The sequence below is a fragment of the Ursus arctos genome, unplaced genomic scaffold (assembly GCF_023065955.2).
Source record: "Ursus arctos isolate Adak ecotype North America unplaced genomic scaffold, UrsArc2.0 scaffold_7, whole genome shotgun sequence".
Lineage (NCBI taxonomy): Eukaryota > Metazoa > Chordata > Mammalia > Carnivora > Ursidae > Ursus > Ursus arctos.
This window is the reverse complement of record NW_026623089.1, coordinates 42,547,759-42,565,380: the sequence shown is the minus strand read 5'-3', so window position 1 is coordinate 42,565,380 and position 17,622 is coordinate 42,547,759. Positions and strand designations below refer to the sequence as shown.

At 39.5% G+C, this 17,622-nt stretch overlaps 1 long non-coding RNA gene across 1 annotated transcript in view; it reads left to right on the top strand.

Annotated features, from left to right (window-relative positions):
- Positions 1-17,622, top strand: part of LOC123001333 (uncharacterized) — a 51,024-nt gene that overhangs the window by 12,206 nt on the left and 21,196 nt on the right. Inside the window, exons 2-3 of the long non-coding RNA XR_006410130.2 lie at positions 6,876-7,038; positions 9,008-9,176. This is a non-coding gene — a long non-coding RNA (uncharacterized LOC123001333). The remainder of the gene's footprint in view (positions 1-6,875; positions 7,039-9,007; positions 9,177-17,622) is intronic.

The window sequence follows — 17,622 nt, the reverse complement described above, 5'->3', positions numbered from 1 at the left end:
TTGTTTCTGGGTAGCATTTGAGATGAAGAAGAAAGAAGGGACTCTAGAGGACTCCACTAGTAACTGCGAGGGTGCGTCTGTCATTTACTGAAATGGCAAAGGCTGCAGGAGAAACAGGGCTCATTTGGGGGTTGGTGGAAGACAGAAGTTTGATTTTTGAACTCACTAAGTCTGAGAAATGGAGTTCAGGAATCTAGGCTGAAGGCTTGTAGTTGGGTGTTGTCACCATAGCTACTCAATATAATGGAGTAGGAGGGACTCTAGACAGGGCCTGGCACTGCCCACTGCACAGGTTGTCTTCTAGGAATGAGTGATATGCTAGAGGTCTGAGGAGAGAAGTGAAGATGTAAAGAAGAGAAGGGACTGGGAAATGTGCTTGCAGGATTGCAGCAGCCCCGATGGCACCCTGAGGTTAGTGGTCACAGATTTCAGCAAAGCCTAGTCAGCTTGGTTTTCCTTCTGCTGCATTCGACAGCCTGACTGAAGATTTTTTTCAACACATAATTTTCTGGCTTCTTTGGAAATCCCTGCACAGGATCTCTGATGTACATCGTCCCTTTTGTGACTCTTGTCAGTCCCTATGTGAGAGAACACTTCTGGGATTCTTACATCTTGTTAGATCACCCCCTCATTCAGAATCCTTTCAAAGTAATTTGGGATTCTTTTATTTATGTATTTATTTATTTGCACTTCCCACAACATCTACTTGCCCCATGGGAACACTTGCACTCCCTCTCCTCTGAATGGTAAAGCTGTAGCTGAGCCACCATTGTCCTCTTTCCTTGCCCAGCAGTTGTTCAGACTTGACCAGGTGAGAGTTGGCAAACTCTTTTCCACCCACACTTTATAGAGTTGATGTCAGGTTCTTCCAGGAATTTTCTAGGCAAGAACTTTCAAGCCTCCATGTTTCTGCAGCCCAGAAAGTCTCTAACTAGAGAATAAGATGGTAACTGGCTCTTCCCAAAAGCACAGCCTCTGAACTCTCTGTATTATTTCCTTTCTAAAAACTTTTTATTTGGAAATAATTTCAAACTTACAGATACACTGTTAGAATGAGAATAGTGTAATAGTACAATACACTCTTTGTCTAGTTTCATCTATTAACTTTTTACTCTATGTGCTATATCATTTGCATGTTCTCACTCTATAGACAGTTAGATAAAGAAACGTCTCTCTCTCTCTCCTTAATTCAGTATAAATTTCCAAAGAGTGAGGGGATTCTCTTACATAACTACAACACAGTTCTCAACTTCAGAAATGGACATTGATGTAATTATTTCATCTGATCTATCACCCTGTATTCCAATTAAACAGTTGATCTAATATCCTTAAGGCGTTTTCCGTGGATAGGATCCAGTCTAGTATCAGGTATTGTGTTTGGTTGTTATGCCTACTCGTCATTCTTTAATCTACGATGTTTTATGCCATTGACGTTTTTGAAGAATACATTCCTTCCTATAAAAAAATAAAACATTTCTTATTTTGCAGGGAAATTGAATATTTCCCTGTGATTAGATTGAAGTTATTTAATGTATTCTTTTTAAAAATTGAGATAAAGGTGACTTACTGTAAAATTTATATTTTAAAGTGTACAATTTAGTACTTTTCCGTGTATCCTTAAGGTTGTGCAACCATCACCACTACCTAATTTTTGAATATTTCCGTCACCCTCAAAAGAAACTTTATATCTATTAGTAGTTACTCCCCATTCCTTACTTGCCCCAACCTCTGGCAACCATTAATTTACTTTCTCTCTCTATGGATTTGCCTGTTATGAACATTTCACATAATGTTACCATACAAAATATGGCTTTTTTTTGAGGGGGGGCTGGCTTCTTTGATTTAGCATAATGTTTCCAAGGTTCATCCTTGTAGTCCGTATCAGTTTTTTAAATGGCTGGATAACATGCCATTGTAAGCATATACAACATTTATTTCTTCATGCATCAGTTAACAGACATGTGAGTTGTTATTATGAATAATGCTGTCGTGAACATTCGTGTAGGTATTTTTGTGGATATATGTTTTCATTTATCTTGGGTGATATCTAAAAGTAGAGTTGCTGGGTCATTTGGTAATTTTATGTTTAATTTTTTGAGGAGCTATCAAAGTGTTTTCTAAAGTGACTGTACCATTTTACATGACTGCTGGCAATGAATGAGGGTTCCAATTTATCCACACCCTTGCCAACACTTGTTACTGTATGTCCTTTTGATTATATCCATCCTATGGGGTATGAAGTGGCATCTTGTGGGTAATTTGCATTTCCCTAATGATTAATGATGTTGAGTATCTTTTCATGTGCTAATTGGCCACTTACATGTTCTCTTTGGAACAATGTCTGTTCAAATTTTTTACCCATTTTTAATTGGATTATTAGTCTTTTTATTGTTGAATTGTGAGTGTTCTTTCTGTATTTTGTGTACTAGACTTCTCTCAGATATATTTTGCAAATGATCTGTTCCATTCTGTGGGTTGTCTTCACTTTCTTGATGCTGTCTTTTGATGCACAATAGTGATTAATTTTGATGAAGCCAAATTTATTTAATTTTTGTTTTGTCGCTTATGCTTTTAGTGTTATATCTAAGAAACTATTGCCTATTCCAAGGTCATAAGGATATATCTCTGTGTTTTAAGAGTTTGATAGTTTTAACTCTTTTAGGTCTTTGATGTATTTTAAGTTAAATTTTGTTTGTGGTATGAGGTAGGGGTTCAACTTCATTCTTTTACATGTGGATTTCTAATTGTCTCAGTGCCATTTTTTGCAAAGTCTGTTATTTCCCCACTGAATTGCCTTGATACATTCAGCAAAAATCAATTGCCTATAAATGTATTGGTTTATTTATGGACTCTCAATTCTGTTCCATCAGTGTATATATCTATCCTTATGCCAGGACCACACAATCTTTATTACTTTAGCTCTGTATTAAGTTTTGAAATTGGGAAATCCAAGTTCTAGTGTTTGTCTTTCATTTTCAAGACTGTTTTGCTATTCTGGTTCCCTTGCACTATGAATTTCAGGATCCATATGTCAATTTCTGGGGGGAAAAAAGGCCACTAATATTTTGATAAGAATTATATTGAATCTGTACATGATTTTGGGGAGTATTGCCATCTTAACAATGTTAGGTTTTCCAGTTCATGAACACAGACGTCCTTGCATTTATACAAGTCTTTAATTTTTTGTAAATATGTTTTATAGATAATAAGTTTCACATTTTGCCTTTTTTGATAAATTTATTAAGTGTTTTATTCATTTTGATACTACTATAAATTGAATTGTTTTCTTAATTTCATTTTTGGGTTGTTCATGGTTAGTGTATAGAAATACAATGGATTTTATATTGATCTTTTATCTTGTAACCTTTCTGAACTCATTTATTAGGCCTAATAGTTTTTTGCCAACTTCTTAGAATTTTCTATATGCAAGATAATACCATCTGAAAAGAGAGATAATTTTACTTTTTCTTTTCCAAACTGGCTATCTTTTATTTCTTTTTCTTGACCAATTGCCCTGCCTAAAATCTCCAGTGCAATGGTGGATAAAAATGATGAAAGCAAATATACTTGTCTTGATCCTGACCTTTAGAAGCAAAGCTGTCAGGTTTTCACCTTTATGTACAATGTTAGCTGTGTGGGGTTTTTTTATATATATATATGTTCTTTGTCAGGTTAAAGAATTCTATTCATAGTTTGTTGAGTATTTTCTTTTTTTTTAAATCATGAAACAGTATTAAGTTTTGTCAAATGCCTTTTTGGTGTCTATAGAGATGGTCTATGTGTTTGGTTTTTTTTTGTGTGTGTCCTCATTGTATTAGTATATTAATATGATTTATTATTTTGATTGATTTTCATATGTTAACCAATCTTGCGTTCCTTGGATAAACCCCAGATGCACATGGTATATAATCATTTCAATGTGCTGCTGGTTTAATTTAGTAGTGTGGTATTGAGGATTTTTGAATTTATATAAGGGACATTTGTCTGTAGCTTTTTTACTTGTGATGTATTTGCCTGGTTTAGCATCAGGGTAACACTGGCCTCCTAGAATAAGAAGGAAAATTTTTCCTCCTCAAAATTTTTCAAAGAGTTTGTGGAAGATTTATTTTAATTATCTCTTAGAAGTTTGGGAGAATTCATCAATGAAGCCACGGGTCCTGGGCTTTTTCTTCATGGGATTTTTTTATTACTAATTTAATTTTTCTATTAGTTATATGCATATTGAAATAGTCTGTTTTTTCTTCACTTAATTTCATCTATGTTTTCTGTTTATTGGCATATAATTTTTCATAGTATTCCTTTGTAGTCCTTTTAATTTCTGTAGGGTTAGTAGTAATATCCTCTTTAATTTCTGATTTTAGCAATTTGAATCTTCTCTCTTTTTTCTTGTTTATTCTAGCTAAAAGTTAATCAATTTTGTTGATGTTTTCAAGGAACTAACTTTTGGTTTCATTGACTTTCTATAATTTTTTTCCTATTTTGTTTCATTTATTTCTCTGATCTTTATTTTCCTTCATTCTTGCTTTTGGTTTGCTTTTAGGTTTTGCTTTCCTTTTAGTTTCTTGAGGTGTAAGTTTAGTTTGCAGATTTGGTATCATTCTTATTTTTAAATATATATCTTTACAGCTATAAGTGTTCCTCTGAACTCTTTCTTCTTTTGCTACATTCCATTTGTTTTGGTATGTTTCATTTTCATTTATCCCAAACCATTTCCCAATTTATGTGTTGATTTCTCCTTTGATCATTGGTTATTTAGGAATGTTTTATGAAATTTATATGGATTTGTGAATTTCCCCAATTTCTCTCTATATTGATTTCTAATTTCATTTAATTGCATTTGTAGAACATAGTTTATATGATCTTAGTACTTTTAAATTTATTAAGACTTGTTTTATCACCTAAAATAGAGTCTACCCTTGAGATTGTTACATGTGTAGTTGAGAAGAATGTGTATAATGATGCCATTGGATGGAAGGCTCTATAGATGTCTGTTATGGTTTAGCCACATAAGTTTAGCCACCTCTGTGGTTAGTTTTTAGTGTTGTTCAGTCCTATTTTGTCAATTTTGTATCCATTGTGGAAAATGGGGTAAGTGGATCAAAGCAGGTGGTAGGGGCTGAGCCCTGGCCTTGACTGAGTTTATCCAAATTTCTGTGTCCTAACACAGAAGTGATCAGGTCTTAATGTCTACAGAGTGGAGCTTCAAGGATAGGTCAATAATGGAGTTAGGAACTGAACTGGTTAAGGTCAGAGTGCTCAGGTAGCACAGGTAAAGTTGAAAGTCAAAAATAGAATCAGTGGGTATTACGGTATCATGGGTAAAGAGGCTGGGTGCCAAAGAGAGCCAGCAAAGTCAAGAAAAGGATTCTCTCTGGGAGTGTACCTTGAGTCTGGCAGAATCTTTCTTGGTACCTTATTTCTGGCTTCTTTCATTTGTGCTCTGTCCTCAAGAGGATATTCCCACCTCTTCAAAGGTGCCCAGGATTTCTGACAGTTGGTGAGTTCCCTGTGTTCCTTCAGGAAAAAGTCACCTATGTTTGGGCACACAGATTGTTCGGGGGCCAAGACAGGTTGATCCTGAGAGGGTCAGCACTGCCACCAGCCCATACTAGAGACTCAACAGAAGTGGCTCCTTATTTGTGCTTCCTAGGTTGTGGTGTGTTTTTATGCCAGCTAGATTTCATTTAGATTGATTGATTGATTCACTGATTCATTGATTGATTGCTTTTGGGTAGTCCTTGAAATTCTACTTGGGAGACAACATGGTATGATGAAAAGAAAGCTTTGGAGCCATAAACCCTGAGCATGCCTAACTCTGCCATTTACTGTAGGTTAAGCAGGTCATTAAACCTCTATTGTACACACATACACACAAATATATATAGTCATGCAGAGATGTGCACCTATACACAGATGCAAGTGTGGAACATACCTGCAAAAGCATAGATGATGCTAGTATTAAATAAGTTATTTTTAAAGCAGAAGTGTCATGTCCAGTGATCAAAGAACAGAAATTCTTAGCATCTTCTCCCTCTTCCCCTTCCCTCTGCCTGTGTTTGTGTGAGTGCGTGTGTGTGTGTGTGTGTGTGTGTGAGAGAGAGAGAGAGAGAGAGAGAGAGAGAGAAGTGAGATAGAGCAAGAGTGAGCAGGGTAGAGAGAGCACAACTGGAAAAGCACACTCAAACACATAGGGCTCTGTTGCCCAAGAGACCTTCTGGCTTTAGGCAAGTTAACCAAGGGCCTTAACTGTTTTGTTCCTGGAATTGACTATTTCTTTCAGGTAAATTAACTAGATGTAATAGAGGTTTTGACATTGAGTGGAAGAATAGGTAGAAGAGTATTACTACCGGCAGGAGATAATTTTACTTGTAAAATGGATGGGAGTGTTCTTAGTCTCCCTGGGGCAGGACTCATGAGGACAGAAGTAGATTATGGACAGACCCCAGGATGCATGCATGTCAGAACCTCCCTTTCCTTTTGCCCTCTCTGTGCTCTCCATCCTCATAGAAACAGTAGTTGTGCTGCTGCACCTGGATTTTGTTACCGTGGTTACAGATGCAGTCCCTGGTGAAGGAGGGGGGAGGGAGCTGTGTTTTTATAAGGGCAAATTGTACTGACATTTAAATTGGAGGCATCACAGTGGAGTACAGCTGCCAAGTCATGGGAAAGTGTGCTTTCCCTTTGCAATCGGGATGTTTGGAAGACTCTCGCCTCCTCCTTTTCTTGGCATTTGTGTGCGTGTGGAATGCATGTGGGCTCCTCCCTTAGCCTGTACTGTGTTCAGAGGACTGAGGTTCAGGTTGGGAACAGGAAGAGAGCCTTTTTTTTTAGTGAGATTTTGAGGGGTCATGGCTGAACTAGGGGTTTCTTAACAGATGCTCCAAATGATGTCAAACCAAGCCGGAGAAAGAGTCAGAATGTGAGCGGAAGCCAAATCCATGAAGCCTAAAGGATATTAGAAGGTAGCCAGACGGAAAGAGCTGGATATACAATAGAGAGGGGCCAGCAGTCCGAGGAGGATGATGGGAGCGGCATGAGGTGAGCAGACCAGTACCTTGCCTTGGGTAGGTACCTGTGTTTGTAGGCAGCTTCTGGGGAACGGTGCCTGTGTGGGTTGGTGGAATTTACCAGGTGGATCTAGCTCAAGGATGCCCATGCCATCTGGAAAGCGGGAGAGCCAACCAGCCTGCTGAGCCAGGGCCTCTTGCCTATCCTTAGGGAAGATGATATGTTTAAGGATAAATTAGTTACAAATGTTTTCTTCTGAGGAGACGCAGACTTGAGATATATAAACCATCTTTACCCACAGAAGTGAATTTGCTGCTAGAGCTGCTGATCTCGGTCTCCTTTGTTGGTTAGTCAATTGGTCAGCTGGTCAACAAACCCCTACTGAGTTTCCACTCTGTGCCAGGGCTAAAGGTACTCAAAGGCCAAGTGCTGCTATTGTGTTCGACCGCAGTGTCCTACCTTAATTCAGCATTCTGACTCAGAAGGTCAAGCATACGCCCACTGAGGACAGGCATCAGGTTACAGGACATTGGAGAATGGAAAACCCAGAACCCTGAGCAAGTCTTTGGCCACAGATCTAGCTGCTGCCTTCAAGTAGGCAGATGTTCAAGGGTTCCCTGGGGTTCGCATGCCAACTGTCAGCTCAGGTAGCCAAGAGTCCAGGGCAGTGCAGATAAAGGGCCTGCTTTGCCCACTTTCAACTTGATTTTCTGCTGTTGGGTAGACTAGGTGGAACCACTTACCCATACGGATACTTCAAGAAATGAAGAGCTTCATCGAACCTTGCATCAGAAACCAGGGATGTACTGTATGGTGACTAACATAATGTAATAAAAAAACATTAAAAAAAAATGAAGAGCTTCAGCCTTCTCTGTTCCCATCATTCAGTCCAAAAAGAATGTGTACACAGACGAGTGTGTACACACAAAGCCACATAAACTTCTGTTTGTATTTTTGCCCTCTGTGTCTAAGTGTGTACCTGCTTGCGTCCGTGTGTGCCTATATGTGTGTGTGTGCATATATATGGTAAAGAACCTGTTGGTGTAGTCATTTGGCAGAAAGCCCTGGGTTGGAGGGTTGAATATTCCTTTTATTAGCTCTGTGATTTTGAATAAGCAATGTTAGGTATTTCAGCTACAATTTTCTCATCAGCAAATGGAGATAATCCTATTTCACAGGCATCTTCCTGAGGATCGTATGCGGTAATTAATAGAAAGCACCTGGCATGGTGTCTGGCATAGAAAAGGCAATTAACAACTCGCTCAGGTCCTGTTACTTTATACAGGCACACCTCAGAGGTGCTGCAGGTTCAGCTCCAGCCCACCGTAATAAAGTGAATATTGCAATAAAGGGAGTCCAATGAATTATTGGTTTCCCCATGCTTATGAAAGTTATGTTTACACTATACTGTAGTCTACTTAAGGTGCTATAGTATTATGTCTAAAAAAAAAGCAATGTGCATACCTTCATTAAAAAAATACTTCGTTGCTAAAGAATGTTAACCATCATCTGAGCTTTCAGCAAATCATCATCTTTTGGCTGGTGGAGGGTCTTGCCTTTGTGTTGATGGCTGCTGACTGATCAGGGTGGTGGCTGCTGAAGGCTGGGGCTGCTGGGGCAATTTCTCAAAACAAGTCAACAGTGAAGTTTGCCACATCGGTCAACTCTTCCTTTCACAGATGATTTCTCTGTGGCATGCCATGCTGTTTGATAGCGTCTGACCCACAGTAGAACTTCTCTCAAAATTGGAGCCAATCCTCCCAAACCCTGCTGCTTTATCAACTAAGTTCATGGAATATTCTAAATCCTTTGTTGTCAACAAGCTTCACAGCATCTCCCCCAGGAGCGGATTCCATCTCAGGAAACCACGTGCTTGGCTCAGTCATGAGGGGCAGCTCCTTATCTGTTTGGGTCTGATCATGAGGTTGCCGCCATTCAGTCCCATCTTCACGCTCCACTTCTGATTCTAGTTCTCTTGCTGTTTCCACCACATCTGCAGGTACTTACTCCACTGAAGTCTTGAAACTCTCAAAGTCACCAAACTCGAAAGTTTGAAGTATTGTGAGAAGTACCAAAAGGTGACACAAAGACGCAAAGTGGGCAAATGCTATTGGAAAAAGGGTGCCAATAGACCTGCTCAGGACGGGGTTGTCACCATCCCTCTGTTGGTAAGAAATGCAATATCTGCACCGTGCAATAACATGAGTATACCCATATGCCTGTATACCTTTCCCTCTCTCTACCATGAGAAGGCATGCCTCAAATTTTATGTCATTATTCTCAACTGATGGAGGAGGAAATGGCTCTCAGAGCAGGCATATCAAGAGCTTGAATGGTAGGCAGTTTGTAGAATTTGTAAAAGCATATTCACACCATTACATCTTGTTATATCCATTAGCTAAAGTAAAGCAGTCAAAAATCATCTTGGTTGGTGACCTGCAGAAGAAAGAATGAGAAAGCATAGTTAGAGGAACTGTTATGATGGAGCAATCCCTTGGTGCATGGCTCTCAAGCACTCAGCATGGCTAAAGGAGGGCAGTGCTGCCCCACGCACAGTGACAGTCAAGTGCAGAGGAAAGTGCCCTCTTTGCCCCCTTTCTTTGTGCTCAGCCATGACTGGTGCATTGACTACAAGTCTTGGAATGGCATCGTAAATTACAGTTGCACACATTGAATTCCCATTCCTTCCAGAATGAAACAATTACCAGCCTGTCATTTTATACCAGGCAGTGCAGGGGTCCTGTGGCAGGTGTGAGAGGCCCTTGGTCTAGAATGGGGGAAACTTGGTCTAGAAGTGAGCTGAAGGCCCCTCCTGGCAACCCCTATGCTGGTGAGTAATGGCTTAATCTGGGCAGGATCCTCCAGCTGGTTCCCTCTGGGAAGTGGTTTACACTGTTCTTAAGGCCTGCACTCTTTGTATGGGATTCAGAGCCCAGCTGTGACAAGGATTCATGTGCAGGCATGATGCTCATGTCTTCTGCGGCATTGAGCAGGAGCCGCAGTGGGGTCTATAGCCATTTTGCTTAGGTGCAGTTGATGTTTTGTTGAACCCAAGTGGACAGGGTTAAGAAGAAAAGCTGTAGCTTAAACTGCAAAGAGCAGGGTTTAGTCTCGCAAGCTCAGTTAACACAAAACAGACATTCTGGAGTGTTGGTGTATCTCTCTTTATGGCATTTCCTTCAGTGGTGTGTCTTAGCCAGTGTTAAGATGGGCAAGGAAGAGGTTGAGATAGAGTTGGTGTTAACATTATGTCAGTTGCAGGTAGACAATATGATGATTTGGAATTTGTATACATTGTAAGATGATCATCACAGTAAGTCTAGTTAACATGGTCATTATACATAGTTACATTTTTTTCTTTTTTCTTTTTCTTGTAATGAAGACTTTTAAGATCTACTCTCTTGGCACCTTCCAAATATGCAGTACAGTGTTAACTATAGTCACCAATGCAGGGCATTTACATTTCCACGACTTCTTTTATAGTTGAAGGTTGTATCTTTTGACCACCTTCCTTCATCCCTCCCTGCCTCTTCTGCAACACTAATCTATTCTCTGTATCTATGAACTTGTTGTTGTATGTTTTATCTTTCAGATTCCACATATTAGTGAAATCATACAGTATTTGTCTTTCTCTGTCTAATTTCACTTAGCGTAATGCCCTCAAGGCCCATCTGTGTTGTTGTAAATGGCAAGGTTTCATTTTCTTATACAGCTTAGGAATATTCCACTGTGTATGTGTACCTCATCTTCTTCATTCATTCACTGATGGACGCTTAGGTTGCTTTCCTATTTTGACTATTGTGAGTAATGCTGCAATGAACATGTGGGTGCATATATATTTTCAAGTTAGCATATTTGTTTTCTTTGGATAAATATCTAGAAGTAGAATTACTGGATCCTATGGTATTTCTCTTTAATTTTTCAAGGCACCTCCATACTGTTTTCCATAGTGGCTGTACCAGTTTACATTACATGTTTTTGCTTTGCATTTTCCTAATTAGTGATGTTGAACTCTTCTTAATATGCCCGTTGGCCATATGTATGTCTTCTTTGGAAAAAATGTCTATTCAGGTCCTCTGCCCATTTTTTAAAAAAATTTTTTATTATGTCATGTTAGTCACCATACAGTAGTACATCATTAGTTTTTGATGTAGTGTTCCATGATTCATTGTTTGCGTCTAACACCCAGTGCTCCATGAAATACATGCCCTCCTTAATACCGATCACCGACCTATCCCAATCCCGTCCCCTCCCCTCTGAAGCCCTCAGTTTGTTTCCCAGAGTCCATAGTCTCTCGTGGTTCATTCTCCCTTCTGTTTAACCCCCCTTCATTCTTCCCTTCCTTCTCCTACCGATCTCCCTGCTATTTCTTATGTTCCATAAATGAGTGAAACCATATGATACTTGTCTTTCTCTGCTTGACTTATTTCACTTAGCATAATCTCCTTCAGACCCGTCCATGTTGCTGCAGATGTTGGGTAATCGTTCTTTCTGATGGATGAGTAATATTCCATTGTATATATGGACCACATCTTCTTTATCCATTTGTCTGTTGAAGGGCATCTCGGCTCCTTCCAGGGTTTAGCTATTGCGGACAATGCTGCTATGAACATTGGGGTGCATATGGCCCTTCTCTTCACTACGTCTGTATCTTTGGGGTAAATACCCAGTAGTGCAATGGCTGGGTCATAGGGTAGCTCTATTTTTAAACCTTTTGAGGGACCTCCACATTGTTTTCCATAGTGGCTGTACCAACTTGCATTCCCACCAACAGTGTAAGCAGGATCCCCTTTCTCCACATCCTCTCCAACATTTGTTGTTTCTTGCCTTATCAATTTTTGCCATATCTGCCCATTTTTAATTGGATTGTTTTTTTTTTTTTTGATGTTGAGTTGTATAAGTTCTTTATATATTCTGGATATTGAATCCTTATTGGATAAATCACTTGCAAATATCTTCTCCCATTCACTACGTTACTTTTTTTCTTGTTGTTGGTTTCCTTTGCTGCTTAAAAGCCTTTTATTTTGATGTAGTCCCTATAGTTCATTTTTGCTTTTGTTTCCCTTGCCTGAGGAGACATAGCCATAAATATGTTCCTAAGGATGATGTCCAAGAGATTACTGCTTATGTTTTCTTTCAGGAGTTTTATGGTTTCAAGTCTCACATTTAGGTCCTTAATCCATCTTGAGCTTATTTTTGTGTATGGTGTAAGAAATTGGTCCAGTTTCATTCTTTTGCACTTAGCTGTCTAATTATCCCAACACCATCTATTAAAAAGACTATCTTTTCTCCAGTGGTTTATTTCTGGACTGTCTATCCCGTTCCATTGATCTATGTGTCTATTTTTATGCCCATACCATACTGTTTTGATTACTACAGCTTTGTGGTATATATCTTGAAATCCAGGATTTTGATACCTCCAACTTTGTTCTTTTATCTCAAGATTGCTTTGTCTATTCAGGGTCTTTTGTAATTCCACACTAATTTTAGAATTATTTGTTCTTGTTCTGTGAAAAATGCTATTGATGTTTTGATAGGATTGCATTAAACCCATAGATTGCTTTGTGTAGTTTGGGCATTTTAATGATATTAATTCTTCCAATCCACGAGCATACTACAGCTTTCCATTTGTTTGTGTCATCTTTAATTTCTTTCATCAGTGTCTTATAGTTTTCAGAATAGAGGTCTTTTACCTCCTTGGTTTAATTGTTCCTAGGTGTTTTATCATTTTTGGTGCAATTTTAAATGGGATTGTTTTCTTAATTATTCTTCCTGCTACTTCATTATTTATGAATATAAATGCAATATATTTCTGTATATTATTTTTTTTATCCTGTAGCTTTACTGAATTTGCTTATCAATTTGAATAGTTTTTTGGTGGAGTCTTTAGGATTTTCTATATATAGTTTCATGTCATCTGCAGTCTCTCTCTTTCTTTAGAGCTTCCTGTGTGCCTGGCTCCTGCTCCGATGGGGGTTTCTTGGAGCAGGTGGTGTAAAATAATTTCCTTGGCCCAGGTACTAAAGATCTTCCACAAATACTAAAATACCACATCAGGTGTTTTAATGTCTTCAAGTCTCAGCAACAGAATTTCGAAAGGTTTGGATTCTGCCTCTAATTTCTAACTCTTCTCTGCTTCTAAATAGTTATTGGTAGAGACTTCAATATAGAATGAATACATGCTCATTAAAATATTTGTCAAATATAGTAAATTAGGGAGGCAAAAATAAGCACCAGCAAACCTACCGTCCCCAAACAGCTACTGTTAGTTTGTTGGCTTATTACCGTCCTGCATTTTTATTATGAATAGCTTTTAAAATTTTTTGTTTGCCTTACATAGTAGTAATCACGCTGTATACACAATTTTGTATCCATTCGTATAAAATTATAATGATAAGATCGCAGAAGCTTTTTCCTGTGTTATTACAAGCAGTTCGTAAATTTCAATTGTGTACACAGCAGTTGATTTAATCATTTCTCTACTGTTGGACATTTAAGTTGTTTGCAATTTTTGAATAATGCTGTGATGAACATCTTTGTAAATAAAACATTTTCCATATTGGGCAATGCTTTACTTTGTGTAGACTCCACAGAGATGCAGCCACTATGTCCATGTGTGTAAACCACACTTGCCAGTACCAGATGGGGCAACCTTGTGCACCTTAAAAAGAGACAGCCCTTCCTTCGGACACTTGGCTGCTATCTACCGGAAAGTTGTCTCAGTCACTGCATTGCAGTTCTTGCAAGGCGAATGGTACCCCTCGGGGTTATGCAAAACACCACTTGCTCAACCATTCAGTGGCAGACCTGGTGTAAATATTTCTAAGATTCCAGATGCCTTTCCACAATTTCTATACTAATTTAGTCTCCTAATAGTCAGGTGCGAGCATGCTGTTCTATCTCACCTGAATCAGTATGCAGAATTACTTTAATTATTATAATTTGATGAGGGAAATGACACTTTATTTATATATTTGTATTTATCCAGATTACCTATGTGTTTTAAAATGTCACTTTGGTTTAGTTCCCTCTAAAGAACAAAAACCTTTACTCTTCCTAGAGATAGATTTCTTTTTCTCTTTTTCAACAAATATATGTTAAGCAGAAGTTGATAACTGAGCCCAGATCTGGCTCCCCAGCTAGACAGAAGGTGTTCTGTGGCACATGCCCAAGACTTGTGCTTTCCATTTCCATGGCTGGGAAAACAGGCAATTGGCTCTTTCTGCTTCCAACCTTCCCTTCCAAGAAAGGTTTCCTCCTTCTCTTCTGTTCACATTTGGACTTACCCAGTGAAGCACTGGGGATATCCTCTAAGGGGTCCAGAGTGAGAGGGTCTCAGCATGGTCTGATCTGATGGAAGCTTTTCCCCTTGCTCAGCTGCTTACCAGATACTTTGAGAGATTGTGGAGGCATTCTAAGGTGAATTCTGTGCAAAGCAGCTCTTACCCTTGAGCTCTGAGCCACCTGCTGAGACCTCTTGTCTAGGGACCTATATTAGTTGGGGTTCTCCAGAGAAAGAGAATCAATAGGAGACTATCCATCTGTCTATCTATATGTATGTATAAATACATACCTTTGTACAAACTGTATGTGTGTGTGTGTGTGTGTGTGTGTGTGTATTAGGATTGGCTCATGCAATTATGGAGGCCAAGAATTTCCTGGATCTTCCATGTGCAAGCTAGAGAACAGGGAAGCCACTGATGTAATTCAGTCCGAGTGTGAAGGCTTGGCAACCAGGAATGCCAGTGTCTGAGGGCAGGAGAAGATGTATGTCCTAGCTCAAGCAAAGAGAGCACATTTTTCCCTCTTCTACTTACTGTTCTGTTCAGGCCCTCAGATTGGATGATGCCTTCCTACGTTGTTGAGCGTGGTCTTTACTCCAACTACTGATTTAAGTGCTAATCTCTGAGCACCCTCAGAGACACACCCAGAAATCATGTTTTACCAGCTGTCTGGGCATAGCCCTTACCCAGTCAAACTGATGTATGAAATTACCCATCGCAGGCTGAGAGGGCCATGTGGTCCAGCTGGGAAGCTTTCCTGAAGCCTTGGTCCCACAGCAAGGTAGAGTGTCAGTGCCTCTCACTCTCCACACTGTGACATGTTCTCAGCTGGAGCCCATGCTTTGACTTAGTTTGTCTGATAGGTATCTGTGAGCTCTCTCAGTGTTTCAGGAACTGCTGTATAACTGCATGCGGTGGTCAGCAAGAGCAGGTAAGTTCCCGGCTCTTATAAAGCTTGTAGGAATCGCAGGTCAGAAAATGAGCAACAACCAAATAGATGAATGAGTAAATAAAATAATAGCTAAGAGGTGATGTGCTCATGACTGACTGAGGGTGGGGTGCTTTAGAGTGGGTGTCAGGGAAGGCTCTTTGAGGAAATGACGCTTGAGCTGAGATCTGAATGACCTTGTTGACTTGGTATAAGATGAAGGAAGGAACTATCTCAATGCTTCTTAATAGAATTTAAAAGAACTTAATGTCCCTGAAGACGTTACTGGGTCTTTGGGTATACAACTGTATAAAACCCACACACTAAGGTGCCAGGTGAAACCTAATACAGAGATTAAATAACTTGCCCAAGGTCTCGCATCCATGTGGACTGTGGGTTCAAAGCTTGTGCTCTTTCTATAAAATCACACCACATATGAAGGGGAACTTATAGGCCAGGGGCAGAGCAGCTGCAGTTCTCTGGTAGTTTGGGAACTGGATAGGGAGGGGGAAACCAAGGAAAAGAATTGGTCCCTTGTTCTTCCCAGGAGCTCTCTCTGATTATAACTGGAATGACTCTTGGTGGGTAAGGCTGGCACAGTTGATAGGAAGACATCATTTATTAGTTCAGGAGGTCTCACATGTGACCCCCTCAATCTCCAGAGATGGTCATCCTCTACTGATGATGTATGTGATGCATTTCTCTTTATTACCTTCGCCATCAAGAAATAGAAGCCTCTCCTAGATGAAGACCCAAGTTTGGAGCCAAGGTGAACCCTTGCGAAGGACATTTCAACCTGTCTGGCAATGTGAGACTTCTGGGGGCTCTTTGGACTGTAGGCTGATTCCAGAGTTCTCTTGGGTTAGGCATACATGATTCTGGGAGAATGGGGGAGAAAATAAGTATCCTAGAGGCTATCCATGGAACTCTCAAGTCCTGATCTCGTTGCTAAGTGCCATATATCTTTACTGAATGTTCTGGCATGAAATGTGGGAAGGAATGCAGTAGGACCCTTTGGACAGGTTCTGTGGCCAACATAAGAGATGGGCATTCCTGAGGTTTACTGTTTCCAGGCCCAGCAGGCATCCTTGGGAACTCTGACAGCTTAATTGTGTTCTTACTCAGTCACCCACAACTAATGCATCTTCCTGGCAAAGCAGGTGTCTTCCATAAGGAGAACAACGGGGCAGATTGGTATCACAAAAGCCTGCCAAACTCTGCTCTAAATTGTCCCTGAACCAGTGATAATAAACCAAATTGCTACAAATAGACACCAATTTGCAGGAATGTGAGCTGTCCAAGGGATGCTGTTGGCTTGGGAGTAGAGGTGAATGTGTGATAAATAGGGGATTTGCAGGGAAGGAACTTAAGGTTCTCTTGTGGCACAGCAGTAGAGTTTACCCTGAAGATACTGATTTGCTCCCTCCTTTGAATTACCAAGAATTTGTCTTCCATCTGTCCAAATCATAGTTTGTATTTTTGGCGATACACTTTGATGGACTGGACAGGTTGGCAGTCTTGGAGGTCCTGGGCTATTTGCGAGACTAAACATTTGGGTTCCTGAGTAAGTCAGCCTGGGGGGCAGCAATAAATTTTGATCCTGTCTTGCACCAGGGATGGGCAGTAGGTACTGAAACAGAAAGTCCCCTTGGAAAGAACGATTAGAATCAGGCCCGCATGGGTTGGTCTCACTCTGTTTGGTTCAATATTTATTAAGTACTCGGATCCTGTTCTCTGTACTGGAGCTGGAAAACAGTACAGTCCTACCCCAGCTGGCCTGTTATTAAGAGTTTAGTAAGATGTGGAGGGACGCTGAACCTTGGTGAGGTATCCACAACATGTAAACCCTTCCTTGGGATAAGTCTCTTGGGTCAGGACCTTTCAAGGGTCAGGAGGAGGAGCGATGAGAAAGTAAATGTCCTCTCCTTCTTTTTCTTCCTTTTCTTCTTTAGTTCTTAGACTTTCATTTTTTTCTTTTTAAAAATAAAGTCTATTGTTTCATTTAAAAAGACTTTATTTTATAAAATTTAGAAAACAAAAAAAGAAGAGGAGAAAAATGTTACCCATAAGCTTCCTATCCCAAGACAAGCCATGATAACATTTGAACCAAATTTCTTTCAGTTTTTTACTCTGCCTAGTTATTTTTTCATAATTATGATTTTTTTAGCCTACATTGATTTCAGAATATTGTTATAGCTAACTCTTTATAAATAACTTCAGTGGCTACATAATATTCCAATAGGTGGGAATAATATAAATTACTTGGTAATTCCCCATTGTTGAACATTTAGGCTTTTTTCAATATGCATTTTTATAAATAAGAGTATAATAAACATCCCTACAATAAATACTTTTCCGTATGTAACCATATTTCCTGAGGTTGCAGTGCTAGACTTGTAATTA